We start from the raw sequence: 17,220 nt of genomic DNA, 5'->3' as shown, positions 1-17,220 counted from the left end.
TCTAATTTGCCTTGGTAATGCTCAGCGACGCATAGAATGACCGTTATTTACATGATTGATCCCATAAGAGACAAGCCAGCCACACACACACATAGTAGTCGGTACATGTACAGCCGATACGAATGTCAGGCCAAAACATTAGATTATTGAATTTCACATAAAATGTAATTATCTCAGTTAGAGAAGGAAAGAAAAAGGAAACGAAGAAAGAGCTACAGGGTAACTTACTTTGTGAGGTGTAAACGAAAAGCATGGTCCATTTTACTGTATTGTCTGAAGATGAACGAAACTCTACCCTAGTTCATAACTGTCCTGAAATGGGGCTGCATGTTCACATTCTATTCAACTGCAAAGGGGAATAGCAATTCGATATTACTCAAACTTACAAGTCTTCATGAATTTGAGGGGTCAGAGCGTGCGTTAGGGGAGAAAAAGACAAACCTAAGAGAGGATAAATTCCAGAGTGATATGAAAGAAATAAGGGATCTTTGGATATCTACTCGCTGAGGCTATTCTAAAGTCCCTTGTAGACGCCAAGACACATTGCCAGTTCTTCCATGTCTATCTTGCCGTCGCCATCTTTGTCAAAGAACGTCAAGATTGATCGCTTGGTGTTCTCCAGCTGTTGCATATCCATGTGGGCGTCGCTCTGCTGAAAAGAATGTACCAGAATGAGATAAGGGTCGTAATGGTAATGATGGTATTCTTTATATACACTCAGCAAAATAAATGAATAAACAAATAATTAGATAAATAAAAGGTAGTAAACACTTTTTAAAGATCAGAATTTGCATACAAGATTACATTAGAATAATATGAAATATACATCAAATTAAAGGAAATTCTATTTTCTTTCATATTGGTAGGGTAACATAGAGATGAATTTTACGGCCGAATGATCACACACGTTTTTCTCTTCGAAGGTGCAAAAGTAAAAACTTCAAAAAAGTACTTACAGAGTAACTTTGTGTTTGAATGAGAAACAATACTTAAAGTATGTGAATAAGCCAGTTCGGGGTTAGCTCATGGGCACATCGGTACAAATGACCTTTCTTCTTTCTCAGTTGATTAGGCACTCCACAAGTTTTCAAGCGAGAGAAGGTATTTTAGCTTACCCCACGCAACAATTTATGGAATTCATCAGTCATGTTCAAACAAAGAATGAACTTGCGTAGACCAGGTGACCAGAATGATCCATCAATTAGCACTTTGGAAAGCATCCATTTCATTATTTTGCATTGAATGCATCAACAATCTTTTTCTATTGATATTGTCAAATACCACTTTTGCTGTCAGGTGGATGTGCTGGCAAGCACCACTCATAATGATCACTTGAATAATCATTACATCACAGATGCTTATCTCGGTGAATAAAAAACCAACATGCTCTGCGGGTACAGATGACCTTTTTCTGCTCATGCTCAAAGTGGAACCCCGAACTGGCTTATTAAACCATACGATTTAGTTTTCGATCTGTCTTCCCCAGAAAGGAGGGGGGAGATGGTCAGTTTCTACTGAGTCCAAATTTAAAATGGATCTGAGTAGCAACAAGGATGACTAATTAATTTCCAAACTTTAAAACTGTTCTGGCATTGTAGGCTTAGTAAAATGTAATGTGATGTTTTCTCAACAACAACAAAAAAAATAGAAGTTATAATGATGAAAAGGAGGGGACAGAACTCGTTTTGACGGTGTCGTTCCACACTTCTTTTACTGAAACTTTCATCCGTCGGGCCTTCTTCATGCTAGCCACATTACGTTGATGATGCATGGGTGTGACACAACATGACACAATATGTATCTCATATGATCGTTGATACAGAAAGATAGAGGTAATATAGACAGAGTTAGATATCGGTATACCCAACTTACGTCATCGGTGACCATGAGATCCGAGATAAAAGCGTCCAGCCTGGCCCCCTCCAGCTCGTCTGAATCCTCCTTCACGTCGAGAAAAACCAAGAGCATTCAAACATTACTTCTCGAGTGAATAAGCACCGAGGATGTACGAAAAGATGCACGTGATAATCAAACATCATTTCTTTTCTCAACTGAATAGGCAAATAAAAAAAAAGGGAGGGGGGATTCAACGGCGTAAATCCATACTGAGGAGTGGGGGGGGGGGGATGGTCACCATCACCACGATTACAAGCCCATAACCGGACCGGCGCAGCCTTTCTTTTTTTTTTTTTTTTTGGGGGGGGGGGGGGGAGAAGCTTTGTGCCCCCCTCCCCCCCCCCCCCCCACACACACACACTTTACAGGGATCGGATGCCCCACTCTTTTGCATGAAATATAAAGTGGGAGAAAAGTGGCAGCAACAACATAAAGACTTTTTGTTCTTGTTGCTTTTTTTTTTTTTTTTTGCTTGTCAGACGACTTTCGGCGGAAAATCAGACCTTAAAAGTATGAAAACATTTTGTGTGTGTGTGTGTGTGTAAATATCTGTGAAGGGGAGCGGAACGACCGAACGGGGGAAGGGTGTGTATGGGGGGGGGGGGGTATCCCTCTCCCACACGAGGAAGATTTTGCATTTTCAGACCTGAAATTCAGCGATCTGGTGCTCACTTGTGGTGAAAATTTTGTTTTCTTTTCTTTAAAAAAACAATAAGAAAATGAAATATTCACAATATATTATTGAATGACAAAATCGTGGTATTTCAGCTCTTGCTGTGCGACATCACTGTGAAGGCCTACTAAATAATGGGGCCTATCATCGGCGTAGACAGGATTTGATCTTAGGAGGAGCGGTTATGTGAGGGAACGAATCAAGCGAGGGGGGAGGGTATGGTAGGGGGGTTTCCCCTCCTACGGTGAAATCTCTTTGCGTTGAAAATTTTGACATTTTTCAGTCCAAAAACTGCCGTTTGTAGCTATATTCTTCGCTTTGGAAATTAAGGGGGGCACACCAGGCGCAACTGCTGTCAATCACTGGCAGCAACGTCAGGAGAATGGCATAGCGATTAAATGCGAGCGAGCGGAGCGAGCGAGCATGAAAATTTTAACATTTTACAGTCTAAAAACTGCCGTTTGTAGCTATACTTTTTCGCTTTGGAAATTAAGGGGGGCCGCATCAGGCGCAACTGCTGGCAATTACTGGCAGCAACATCAGGAGAATGGCATAGCAGTTAAATGCGAGCGAGCGGGGCGAGCGAGCTTGAAAATTTTGACATTTTACAGTCCAAAGACTGCCGTTTGTGGCTGTATTTTTTTCGCTTTGGAAATTATGGGGGCACACCGGGCGCAACTGCCGGCAATCGGGCAGCAACATCAGAATGGCATAACGATTAAATGCGAGCGAGCGAAGCGAGTGAGCTTGAAAATTTTGATATTTTACAGTCCCACATGTCCTTTGTGGCTGTACTAGTATTTTTTTCGCTTTGGAAATTAAGGGGGGGGGGGCGCACCGGGCGAAAACTGCTGGCAATTATTGGCAGCAACATCAGGAGAATGGCATAATGATTAAATGCGAGCGAGCGAAGCGAATGAGCTTGAAAATTTTGACATTTTCCAGTCCCCAAAACTGTCGTTTGTGGCTGTATTTTTACGCTTTGGCAATTAAGGGGGCGCACCGGGCAAAAACTGTTGGCAATTACTGGCAGCAACATCAGGAGAATGGCATAATGATTAAATGCGAGCGAGCGAAGCGAGCGAGCTTCAAAATTTTGACATTTGACAGTCCAAAAACTGCCGTTTGTAGCTATATTTTTCGCTTTGGAAATTAAGGGGGCGCACCGGGCGAAAACTGTTGGCAATTACTGGCAGCAACATCAGGAGAATGGCATAATGATTACATGCGAGCGAGCGAAGCGAGCGAGCTTCAAAAATTTGACATTTGACAGTCCAAAAACTGCCGTTTGTAGCTATATTTTTCGCTTTGGAAATTAAGGGGGCACACCGGGCGAAAACTGCTGGCAATTACTGGCAGCAACATCAGGAGAATGGAATAATAATTAAATGCGAGCGAGCGAAGCGAGCGAGCTTCAAAAATTTGACATTTTACAGTCCCCAAACTGCCGTTTGTAGCTATACTCACAATCACTGGCAGCAACATCAGGAGAATGGCATAGCGATTAAATGCGAGCGAGCGGAGCGAGCGAGCTTGAAAATTTTGACATATACAGTCTAAAAACTGCCGTTTGTAGCTATTTTTTTAGGGGGCACACCGAGTGCAACTGCCGGCAATTACTGGCAGCAACATCAGGAGAATGGCATAGCGGTTAAATGCGAGCGAGCGGAGCGAGCGAGCTTGAAAATTTTGACATTTTACAGTCCAAAGACTGCCGTTTGTGGCTGTATTTTTTCGCTTTGGACATTAAGGGGGCACACCGGGCGCAACTGCCGGCAATTACTGGCAGCAACATCAGGAGAATGGCATACTGATTAAATGCTAGCGAGCGAAGCGAGTGAGCTTGAAAATTTTGACATTTCCAGTCCTAAAAACTGTCGTTTGTAGCTATATTTTCACTTTAGAAATTAAGGGGGGCGCACCGGGTGCACCTGCTGTCAATCACTGGCAGCAACATCAGGAGAATGGCATAGCGGTTAAATGCGAGCGAGCGGAGCGAGCGAGCTTTAAAATTTTAACATTTTACACTCCAAAAACTGCCGTTTGTAGCTATATTTTTCGCTTTTCTTTGTCCCACTTTTATTTGAGAACCATCCCCCCCCCCCATCGAGGTTGCTTTTGTTAAGTGAAAGATCTGCTGCACACTCTTTGATAAATTAGGAAATATACGTCTATGTCAAAAGTGTACAAAGTTTATCCCTTATCCTGTATAGCGGACCTTTTGCATGTTCATGATTGCAATACAACGATCTGGTGCATAGTTCTGGCGATATTTGGACAATTTTCCACTAAGAAAGTTCGAGATTTGTCCTCATCTCGGGAATTGCTTGGGGGATAAATGATTTGTCTGTCTAAACACTTCCTTTGGGGCGGGGCATGTAATGCCCCTTTGCCCCCCATAGATTCGACGTCCCTGATCTTCCCTTGGTATGCCCATAGATGTATCCTGACTGAGTCATCAGTCACTGTCGTTTCTCAGGAATGATTCAGGAAATGGAGGGGATTCAATTATGGCGATAAAGTTGTTGTTATTGTTTGTTTGTATGTGTTCGTACATATTTTGCAGATGGTCCCCAGTTACTCGCGTCATAGCATGTTTATATGTAGACCTATACTATTAGACGTTGTCAACGCCTGAGCCATACCTTACAGTGTATGTTGATGTTACTTTCTTCGCGAGCGAGCGAAGCGAGCGAGCGCTTGAGAAAATTATACATTTTCCTACAAGATAGAATACTGTTCAGCTCTGTTACCTGTCTGGAGGCCGGCGTACAAACGTCATGCAGTATGCCAAAATTTATACAATCACATTTCTGCTTCCTCCATTTTTTCCCCTCAAAATTCAGGGGGGGATGATTGTACAGGCCATCCCCCCCTCCTCCATTTCAGGGGGGGATATATCCCCCCCATCCCCCCCCCCCCCCCCGGGATTTACGCCCATGGGGGGATTTACTTTCCATCCGGGTCAATGACTCGAGCTGCCTTGACGCAGCTGAAAACAAAACCATTATGTTAATCGAGGGTAGAGGGATGTACAACTCAGATGACACCGTAGCCTGCAGTCATTATAACAAGTACTACTCTCGCGGAGAGAGGTGCCGTCTTTAGTAGTTCTATCATAATTATCTAGGGAGGATGACCACTTCTTACGGTGAAGTGGCCTCCATTAAGCTTCCATCTGCTTGATGATAGATCATGAGTATTCATTCCTGAAAAAAAAAAGAAATAACCTCCGTGACAACTTGCTTTGGGAGTTCAAGATTCGCAACACGTTTTCCATTATCATTACGCGTCAATATTCTACATTCGTGTTCAATTCGGCTAAAGTGCATCGCGCCACTTATAGGGAGCAGTTATGAAACTTCAAGGAAGATAAAAACGACACAACATTTCTTGTGAACACGACTATCCTTGAGCGAGGACGTCAGTATGGATACTGTCTCTTTATCTCAGCACGATTGTCATCATTTTGATGGTAATAAAGTTGGTCTTTTAATGTTATTGTGAAGATGAGATTCAACGGAAGGACCGTTGATGAATTCAATTTTTAAAGAGAGAAAAATCCCAAAAGAAACAGCGCTGTCGATTGCAGCTCATATAAAAAACATGATCCAAGAAACCAATGTTTACAGTTTTTGTGTGTGTTTGTTCGTTTGTTTGTTCGTTGTTGTTGTCTTTACCAGTAGCTGAATGCTGCTAAGTTCTTGACTTACAATAACAACTATAATATTCGTTTAGGTTTCTGGGCTCATAATATGCCGCGTTACTTTAATGTACTCAACTTCTGGATATTTTCTTTGAACACCGTATAGAAACAGCACTAAACTCTGTAACATTTGGCATCTGCTTGAAGCTTTTATCATTATGTTCAAATTTCGGGAGGAATTTACTGTGATGGCATGCATAAATTCCATAATCAGGGCTCGACACCAACTTTTTGCTCTGAAAATGGTGGCCCGCTGGGGCCACTAAAATCCTTAAATCTGAAATTTTTGTGGCCTGAAAAAGAAATGTATAGTATAGTGGCCGGAAATAAAGGGGAAAGTAATAATCCATTATAATTCTAGAGTCTGAAGTGCCTGATCGGACCACAAAAAACCCCCAAAAACAGCCGTTACAAAAATTTGGTGGTTCGAAATCAAATTTTAGTGTCCCCGGGCCACTTGGCCACCGCTAAAGTGTCGAGCTCTGCATAAATGCATTTGAATATTAAAAAAAGCCCTTTAAATAACACACTTGAAGCGGGAATGAAATCAAACAACACTGTTACAATGAGGAAGAGAATATGACGCACCGACGCGTAGTGTTGAAAGACTTTGTTAATGTGCTTTCGCTTCTCCTTCTCCGTCATGTTCTGTAAAAACGAGCGTACAATATAAACATAATTATGTTAGAATGTTCATCATGAATACACTATGTTTGTCACAAAATACAGAAAGACAGACAGACAGACAGAGACGAAGAGAGAGAAGTAGAAATATTGGGCATGAGAGATTGGAGCATGGCATTAAAATCTGAAAAACTATTGACGAGCTGATAATAAGCCAGTTTACAGATAGCAATGGTCTGCAATCAACTCTGAAACCACAGACTTTTCAAAACAGCGTTGATTAAAAAAGAGCAGTTGAAAACTATCAAGCAGAAAGTGGTAATTTACATGTCAGTACTGCAAGAAGGGCTTGATTGATATGGTTGAAAAGAATAAACATTCCTCTGAACATTCCGATACGACTCTAGTCCATTACATGACGTTACATCATAGACCTATCCTGATTTTAAAACACCGCAGTTACAAATCAATTCCAAGATAACTCTATAATGACCTTTATCTGTACTTGCTCAAATTATAGATATGAATTGGTTATCCTGAAGACAACGATAATGTTAGATAGAGAAAAATAGACATGATAGGAGGCTAGACTGCCGGTGATGAATAAACGTGTTACCGCATAGTGATTTCAAAAATAGAATCAAACTTTGACGGAAACGAATATTTTCGTCAGATATACAACTTGAAGAAATTAAGGATATGACTTCCTTATTTTATTGACAGTGTACAGTGACAATTTACTTTAAAACAAAGAGATAAGCACGTCATCGTGACTAGAACTACAGGGCCTCATTTCTTTCTGTGTGTACTCCTTTATTCTATTTTATTTTAGTATACATGGTATATTACATGTTTTATCTTCATGTCAAATTCTGAAGAAAAAAAAATCCGTATCTCACTTACCTTAACCTTCTCGTCAAATTGAGCCAAGAAGTTTGTTTCTCTCTTGATGTTCAACAATCTAGGTATAACAAAAAGGGAGAAAAAGAGCAGAGTAAGGAACATTTCAAAGACATTTTCGACAGCGAGATTGTATAAGCTGTTGTTGTTGTTGTTGTTGTTTTGGGTTTAATGGCAATCAGTCATAATTTTGACTATTTTTGCCAGACTATATAATCTCTATTTTTTCTATAATTTTCATTATCAGTATCTAAATTCAACAATTTCAAAATCTTATCATAATATATACATTTTTATTTCCAATCATACAAATTTCATAATTACACAAATTTATTGTTGTCCTCACTCAGTCAAAACGGCCACGTTGCCACCCTCAAGTCTATCTTACCAACCCGGCGAGGTGCGTTTCGCAGGCTTCTCAGGCGTACGCCCTAGGTAACTCAAGAAAAGTCGGGTGGCGACCGCTATGCCTGGGTGTGTGGAGAACAAGTCTATTTTCCGGCATAAACCAAATACAAATAATTATATTCATTTTATTTATCTTTTTTTTTTAATTTACTTGTTAAAGCGAACATTTGTGGGCAAAATCAAGACTGAGTGCAAATGATGAAAATAGGTGCACTTGTGAAATACCTTCAAAGAATTCTAATACATAATAAAACATCTGTACTAATCTTCTGAATATACAATAATACTTCACATACTACGGCGTATAATGTGCATATGCCCATATATATATATATATATATATATATATATATATATATATATATATACATGTATAATACACATACTCATGTATACATACCTGAAACTCTTACAAATACACATTCACATAATATAATTCACTGTATTACAAATTTTACAAAATAAATATTTCTACTTTACATTTCAATTCTAATGAATACTACATTATAATCTTTTGGGTTCATGAAATTTATACTTGGCTCAGTCGATTTGTCCTGTACACAAATGTGATTATAGAATTTTGGATATTTCGATTTTGAGACGTTAGGAGTTTTGGGATATCAGAATCACGATTTGTGTTGGTTTCTGCCATCAACGTGGCTCTTTCTATTGTGTATTTTGGGCATTCTGTTAGAAAATGTTTAACTGTTTCAGGAGTGGGGCAATAGGGGCAATTTCCTGTGGGGTGTTTTGCTATTTTTACTAAATCTGAGTTCAGGCCGAGACAGCCCATTCTCAACCTATGTATAATAATTTCATGTTGTCTAGGAAGATGACATATGAATGGCTGAAGATTTACGGATAATTGGATGGTTTTTAGAGGGGAGGTTGAGTTATTCCATTTACTTTGCCATTCTGTTTTATACTTCGTTACAATAACCGACTTTATCTCTGAGAAACTAAGATCATTGTAAATTTCAATAGATTTCGTCAAAGCTTCTTTAGCTCGGGAATCAGCGACTTCATTACCGTGAATTCCACAGTGTGAGGGAATCCATTCGAGTGAGATGTCCGTGCCTTTATGTTCTAGACGAGTGGCAATTGTCATGATTTCGGTGATGAAGTTTTCGTCGTATGGTTGTGATTTTATGGCTTTAAGTGAGCTCAGCGAATCGCTGAATATGACAGCTCCTGTGTGGAGGTCCAATTGCTCAAGCCAGGTTAGGGCGAGGATAGCTGCAGATAGTTCTGCTCGATATGATGATGTGTGATCACGTAATCTTTTACATTGGGAATAACGAAGTGATGGTACGTAGAAGGCGGCAGCTGAATTGCCTTTATTTGGCAATGTGGATCCGTCAGTAAATATGTGAAGTTGCTGTTTCCATTTAGTATTGATCAGTTCTAGGCTCCGTTGTTTTTGTATTAAGGGGTTGTCGTCTTTATCGAGCCACTCAGTAAGCTCTAGGGAGATTTTGATTTCGCTTAAATGCCAGGAAGGGATTTCTGGGGGAGTGAGTGGTATATTTGATATTTGTGTTTTGAATTCTAAGTCCGAAAGGTTTACGCGATTTGTTCTCTTTCATATACTCGTATTGCCGGCAGTTTTTTGTGCTTTGGGATACCGGATGGTTTGCAGTTCTCGTCAAAGACGCGTTGTATTTTGTGGTCAGCATCTTTCTTCTGATGCATAAGGGGAGTTCTCCCATTTCCACTTGGAGGGATTCTAGAGGTGTGGCGGGAGCTGCACCGGCACATATTCGAAGGGCCTGATATTGGATGGAATCCAGTGGTTTTTTGGAGCTTTCTGAGGCGGATTCGTAGGCTTCACAGCCATAGTCGAGAAGAGACCAAATCAGGGCTCTGTACACCGTAAGAAGGGTTTTAGAGAAGCTACCCCATGTAGTTCCCGCCAGGCTCTTTAGGATATTTATTTTGGGTTTACAACGGTCAACAACATCGTTTATGTGTGTGTTCCATGTTAATTTTTGATCAATTAATGTGAGACCTAAAAATTTCTGACTTTGTTGATATTGCACTACTTTGTCATTTATTTTTATCTCTGGTTTTTCAAGTTTGGTAGAATTTGTGAAAATTACTGGGGTTGTCTTTCTATCGGATAGTCTGAAGCCCCATCGTTGAACCAGGAGTCCAGTTTTCCAAGATATTCATCGATTTTTTTACCAATGAACTTTAAATTTTCCCCTGATTTCCAGAGTACGCAGTCATCGGCGTACATTGACATATTTACAGCGGGATCAGTGGGAAGGTCACATCATGAGGTTGAAAAGAAGGGGACTGAGTATACTTCCTTGTGGAAGACCATTACTGATGGTTTGGGGACTAGAATTTGTGTTGTGAATCCGCACTTGAATTGATCGGTTCGTCAAGAAGTTATGTAGAAAGCGAACCACGTTCCCTTTTAATCCTATAGTTTGAATATAAGTCCGTCAATCCAAAGAGAATCAAACGCTTTTTCGATATCGAGGAATAGAGCTAATGTATGCTCTTTATTTCTTAGACTTTTTTGGATGCTATTTTCTAGGTTGACTATGTTGTCTGTAGTACTGCGTCCCTTTCTGAATCCACTTTGGAGTGCTGGAATAAGATTGTGTTTGTCTGAGTACCACTGGAGACGGGATTTTATCATACGTTCCATGATTTTAATAAAGCAAGAAGTTAAGGCGATTGGACGATACGAGGAGACATTTTGGGGGTCTTTGTTTTGTTTTGCTATCGGGGTGAGTATGGAGTGCTTGCAGGCTTTGGGGACGTAGCTGGAATTCCAGATTTGGTTTATGAGTAGAAGCATGGTTGTTCGTGCTGAAGAGGGCAATTTGCTGTAGACAAGATAATTGATTTGATCTTGTCCTGGTGCGGATGTTTTCCCACAATCCAGAGATTTCGACAATTCGTTCATGGAGAAATATTCATTAAGTACTGAAGGGTTTTTTCCCTAATTCATCTTGTCGATTTCTTTCTACCACTGTTTCGTAGAGGGCGGTATTTGATTTTTTTTTTCCTATATTTGCAAAATATTGCGTGAAAAATTCAGCCTTCTCTTTATCTGTTATTACTTCAGTGTTATTTACAAATAACGTAGGTAAATTCCTGATAGATTTAGAGGAAACATTGTTCATTGTTTTTATAGTTTTCCATATTTCACTAGTAGGGGTAAAGCGGTTCAATTTGGTACAGTAGTTTTCCCAGTACTGGCGTTTGGCTTGTCTAATAACTTTTTGGGCTTGTGCCTTCTTTATTTTATAGTCATTTAGGTATTGCTGTGATATATATTTTGCTACTCTGTTTTTTTTTTTTGCTTTATTTCTTTCTCTCACTTTTTCAGAGCATTGCTTGTTCCACCAGGGAACAGCTGGACGGTCATTTTTTTTTTCTTTTGAGGAACTGATTTTGAGATAATTTTTGTCAAATTTTCAATGAAGTTCTCATAAAAAGTTTCTGTGTCTTCGTGCTGAATGTCGGCGGACAACAAAGTTTGTATAAGCGTGTTCGTAGCAAGAATTTATACATCCTCTGCATCCACTTTTGTTACCCATACTTTAGACTTGAATCTGCAAGTGTAGTATTTGACTTAAACTTTACTCAGTACACCGATTCATGAAATTACGATTGATTTTCATCTTCTAACCACTGGCAACTCCTCGCTGTATTTGACCCCGATTCATTTGGTTATGTCAGCTTCTCAATATACCCGCGTTAAGGACGCGCAAGCTGGTTGGGGGAGGGAAGATGACTTCACTAAAATTATAATGAAATTCCATTCGAAAGTTCCAAAGTAAACGGCCATAGGAAAAGCTATACATCCTGTTGTGTGGATCTGTGAACACTAACAAATTATGACAAATCTACTGCAACACATCTATCTACAGTGGCCTGATCTAAGTGAAAAGATTTTTGAGCCATGGCCAAGACGGGAAACCTGGGATCACGGTTCCAATCGAATTCAGGACGTATTCACGACGGAAACCAGTATTTCATGAAAACTGGTCAATATTCAGGTTAAATGCAGTTGTTGTTGGTGGTGGTGGTAGTAATGGGGGGGGGGGGGGTCAAGGGTAGTGGTCATGATTGGCTCGACGGTTCTATGATATGCCTCCCCCTTTTTTTTTCCACATAGACCTTATTGGGTTTTAACTTTGCTTTTATCATGAGCCAAATAAAGCGCGTGTGTGTCTGTGTGTGCGCGTGTGTGTCTGCGTGTGTCAATAAATAAAGATTATTGAAAAAAGTGTGTGTGTGTGTGTGTGTGTGTGTATGTATGTGTGTGTGTGCGCGCGCGCAGGGGGGGGGGGGGCACAGCCCCTCCAGCAAGCCCCCCCCCCCCCCCCCCGTTCCGCGGCCTCCGACATACATTTCTTTCGCCGCCGAAGCATTAGTGTGCTATATCCTGTCGTCCGATAACTATGCCATCAATCTTTATGACTCGACATTAACATTCTGAGTACATTCGTACGCTCAATTTCGTGAACGTGACTGCCATCATATAGTGTACATTCTTTCCAATCATGGACTGAGGTCACTTCTCACTTTTGATTTATCCGCCGTCCCGGAGTCATATTTCACTTTGCGATGACAGTTCATGTTTTTTCATTAAAGACAAGTTATAGCAAGGAACTTCAAACAGAAGCTCCTTGGTTATAGTTATTCAGCTCATCTCACCCATGACTTGAATATCTGTAAGTTTCTATTGTAATTAAAGGGAAAATACTACTCCTTCATGTCAAACCATTCGCATTGTCCATATTTTGTCCGAAGAATACGTAGACGATTGGTATCGTGATTGCGAATAATGTATATAGATTCTAGTTTAAAGTCATTGCAGTTTTAACAAAGGGGAAATATATGAAATTCCATGCTTTCCTTATTTCAATATTTCAATGTTCACTACAAAGTTGTGAGTTGGGAGATTTTTTTCAAAGGTGGATATAAAGCTTCAGACTCGCAAGTAGGAGATACTTAGTGTCGATGTGTACCTGGCGAAATCTGGTAATGATGATAACAGCGCCCCCTACAAGAGAACTATACTTGCCTCCTTTAGAAAGTTCGTTTGAGTGAATGCCATTTCCTATTTGCGTTGGGGTCGAAAGAATTGGTTCAAAGATTTCATTATCATTCAAGTTCAAGTTCAAGGTGATTTATTTCATTTCCAACAAACAAAATAATTGGAAGAGGGAAACGATGGGTCATAACCAGGGCACTGGAGGCACAGAAGCTCGGGCTCACTGATAAACAAAGAGTAGTGAGATTACCGAGCAACAACAGTATTGAAAATCAAAAGTAAAAAAAGAATGAATCATTATGCTGCATACGAAGTTTTTAAATAATTCTTTAACTTTAAGGAAAATGTATCAAAACTTAAAGCTTCTTTTATATTATTATCAAGAGAATTCCAGAATTTTGGTCCAGAAAAGGAGAATAAAGATTTTGCAAAAACCGTCCTAGTCAAAGGCAAACGATATTCATGGGATTGACGGGTTGGATATGCATGAACAGTTTCATTCTTTAAAAACATAGAATCAAACACAAGGGGGAGAGAATGGTTGGTGAGTTTATACATGAATTGTCCTAATTGCAAACAATAAAGGTCATAAATTTTCAAAATATTATTTTCGTGAAATAAATTATTAGTATGACTTCTCCATGATTCGTGACAAATGATACGAAGAGATTTTTTCTGTAATAATAATAAGTAATATTATTCTTTCTGTGTAAGTAGAAAAAGTGTTTCCCCATGCTAGTATCCCATAGTTTAAGTAAGGTAGTATCAAAGTAGAATATAACATAAAAAGTACATTTTGGGGAAGATAGAATTTAACTTTGTTTATAATACCTATATTCCTTGAAATAACACGACATACAGAATCAATATGCAATCCTCAGGTAAGTTTATTGTCCAGAATCAAACCTAAAAATTTGATAGAAGAGACGTCTTCTATGACCGTGTCTTCCAGAAAAATATTTCTCGGTAAATTTTCCAGCGAATTACTGAACAACATACATTTAGTTTTTTTGCAAATTTATTGACAGTTTATTCGCTCTTATCCAATGAAGTAACTTCGTTAATTCACTGTTTAAAGTATCAATTAATCGATCAGAATCAGAATCAGATAAAAACACATTAGTATCATCCGCAAATAATAAGAAAGAGAGGATGTTTGAAGAATTTGACATGTCATTGACATAGAGAATAAATAAAAGGGGACCTAGTAAACTTCCTTGAGGAACACCACAGTTAACATTTTGCATAGTCGATGCGTGACCGTTGATAAATACAAATTGTTTTCGATTAGAAAGATAACTCTTGAACCACTCCATGGCCTTTCCCCTGATACCATAATGTGATAATTTGTGAAGCAGTATGTTGTGGTCAATGGTATCAAAGGCCTTGGAGAGGTCCAGGAAGACTCCAATAGTATGATGAAATGTATCTATCGCTTTTGAAACCCTGTCAAGGAAGGTAAGGATTGCATGAGATGTGCAATGCTTTTGCCGAAATCCGAATTGATGATCAGAAATAATTTTATGAGTGTCTAGGAACTTCAAAAGCCTGGTGTAAACAACCTTTTCTAACATTTTCGAAACGGAGGTTAGCAGGGATATTGGTCTATAATTGGAGACATCTTCCCTTTCCCCCTTTTTATGGACAGGAATTACTTTCGAGACTTTCATAGCCTCAGGGACAACATGGTTACTTATAGACAAATTAAATACATGTACAAGTGGATCAACGATATAATCAATAATACTTTTTAAAAGGACATTATCAGTGCCGTCATACCCAGAGCTTTTTTTATTTTTTAAATTCTGAACTATATCTAATAATTCATTTCTGTGCAAAGGCATGAAAAACAATGAGCTAGGATTGGGGATTTTTAAATAATCTTGAAAATTCATATGAGTATATGGAATATGTTGGGCAAGATTACTTCCTATTTGTGAAAAATACTGATTAAAAATATCAACTATTGAGGAAACATCATCAACGAATAAATCACCGTATTTGATTGATGTAATACGGGGCTTGTCCTTATTTTTATTGATAGCCATATTGATAACTTTCCAAGTATTTTGAATATCATGTTCAAACAAACTTATCTGATTAGTAAGGTATTTCCGTTTCTCGTAACGTAATATTTATGTGAAGACGTTTTTATATGAAGTGTATCTATCATGAGATTGCTGGGTACGTTTAATTTTATCAGCATAATACAAATTATTCTTTCGATTGATTGATCGCAGTAAAGACCTAGATATCCATGGAAGTCTAGGGGATTTTTTATGATTTCTAGATTTCTTTTTAACAACAGGAACATGCTTATCCATAAGCGAAATTAAAGTACTGATAAACAAATCATAAGCCTCATTTATATTTTCGGTATTATACAGAAGACCAATCCACATTACCGAGGTCATTTTGCAACCTCTCTATATTTCCAGGTGTCACTTTCCGGAAAGTTGACACCGGGTCATTCATGGTAATTCTTTTCTGAAGGGGTATGTGAGTGAAAATAGGGTAATGGTCTGATAAATCTGAAAGAACAATACCAGAGACCGGTAAGGGGTTAATATTACAAAATATATTATCAGTTGATAATATATCAACAATATATATACAAAATATATTATCAGTTGATAATATATCAAGTTGCCGAGTGATTGGTTACTCGAGTTGGTTTGGTTATGAGGGGTAAAAAAGATGTGGACATCATAATATCAAGAAAAGATTGAGCAGTATTCATTGTTTGAAACTTAGATAAATCTATATTGAAATCTCCCATAATGTAACAGTCTTTATTATGAAATACTGGATTATGGAATAAAATTTGCAAATAATCCAAAAAATCTTGGTCGTTAGAATTAGGAGGTCTATACATCGTAAATACAAGTATGTTTTTGGCATGGGCGACCTTGATTTCAACACATAATGACTCAACGACTCCGTTCATACAAATTAAATCTTTTTGTATAACGTAATCAAGGTTTTGTTTGACGTATAAACCAACACCTCCGCCCATTCTATCGCATCTACTATTTTCTATGAAATCATAGCCTGGAATAGAATATGCGGAAGCAGAATCCTGAGTAATCCATATTTCACTAAGACCCATTACAGAAAAAGATATATCATGAGTATTGTCCAGAAAACAACAAAAGTTATCAAAATTCTTATTCAAACTCCTTATGTTCAAATGCAATAATGAAAAACAATCAGTAAGTCCGGTTAAAGATTTGAACTGATTCATAGTATAACACTTGGAACTTATTGGCATAATTGGCATCGTGTCCTTATTGGCATATATTGGTAGACAAATTGTCAGTGATAAGTTTCAATAACTCTACGCATTCTTGAAGACTCCGCATATATTTTGCGAATAAAATGCATTATTGTTTATTCATATTTCCATATACATTGATATACCAATTTGCTATCATCAAAATTGATAGACAAAAGATATATACCTTTGCGAGATCATAATTACACTCGTATATTATTGTACGCCAGATGTCATTGAGAGATGCCTTTGACATTCCGCAAAGAGAAGCACAGGGAAGGCACAACAACTCCATGGAAACGTGATGAAATCGACTCACATGACGGGACACACGACACAGAAATTTGACTTGTTAAATCCTTTGTATCTGGCCGATTTAATGATATTATCCAAAAGTTAATGTACTATTGGAAGTGATAATGTAAAGATTCCTTGCGTTACCCTTGCCAGCAAATGAAACAGAGACATTAGAAAACAGAACAAAACAAAACACCAACCACCAGTGTAAGATCGATTGATTGTGATTTGATTCGATTTGATAATAACTCAGAGGGACTACAGCTTAAGCAAGGCTCAATGTGCTTGCAGCCCTTTAGACAGTGACGTGGAAAAGTAGATCGACGCTGTGATTTATATTAGAGGAAAAGTGGTAACTGTCTCGGTGGTCTGTAATGATGGATACCTTGAGTTTGATAACCATCAGTAGTTTTCTGCTGTTC

The 17,220-nt window shown here is 38.7% G+C and overlaps 2 pseudogenes; both read right to left on the bottom strand.

Moving 5' to 3' along the window:
- The window catches only part of LOC140232927 (secretagogin-like), a 124,582-nt pseudogene that overhangs the window by 2,205 nt on the left and 105,157 nt on the right, over positions 1 to 17,220 (bottom strand).
- On the bottom strand, positions 8,737 to 9,916 carry LOC140232718 (uncharacterized; annotated as a pseudogene).

Source organism: Diadema setosum, chromosome 9, assembly GCF_964275005.1.
Source record: "Diadema setosum chromosome 9, eeDiaSeto1, whole genome shotgun sequence".
Classification (NCBI taxonomy): Eukaryota; Metazoa; Echinodermata; class Echinoidea; order Diadematoida; family Diadematidae; genus Diadema; species Diadema setosum.
This window is presented reverse-complemented; position numbering and strand designations above follow the sequence as displayed.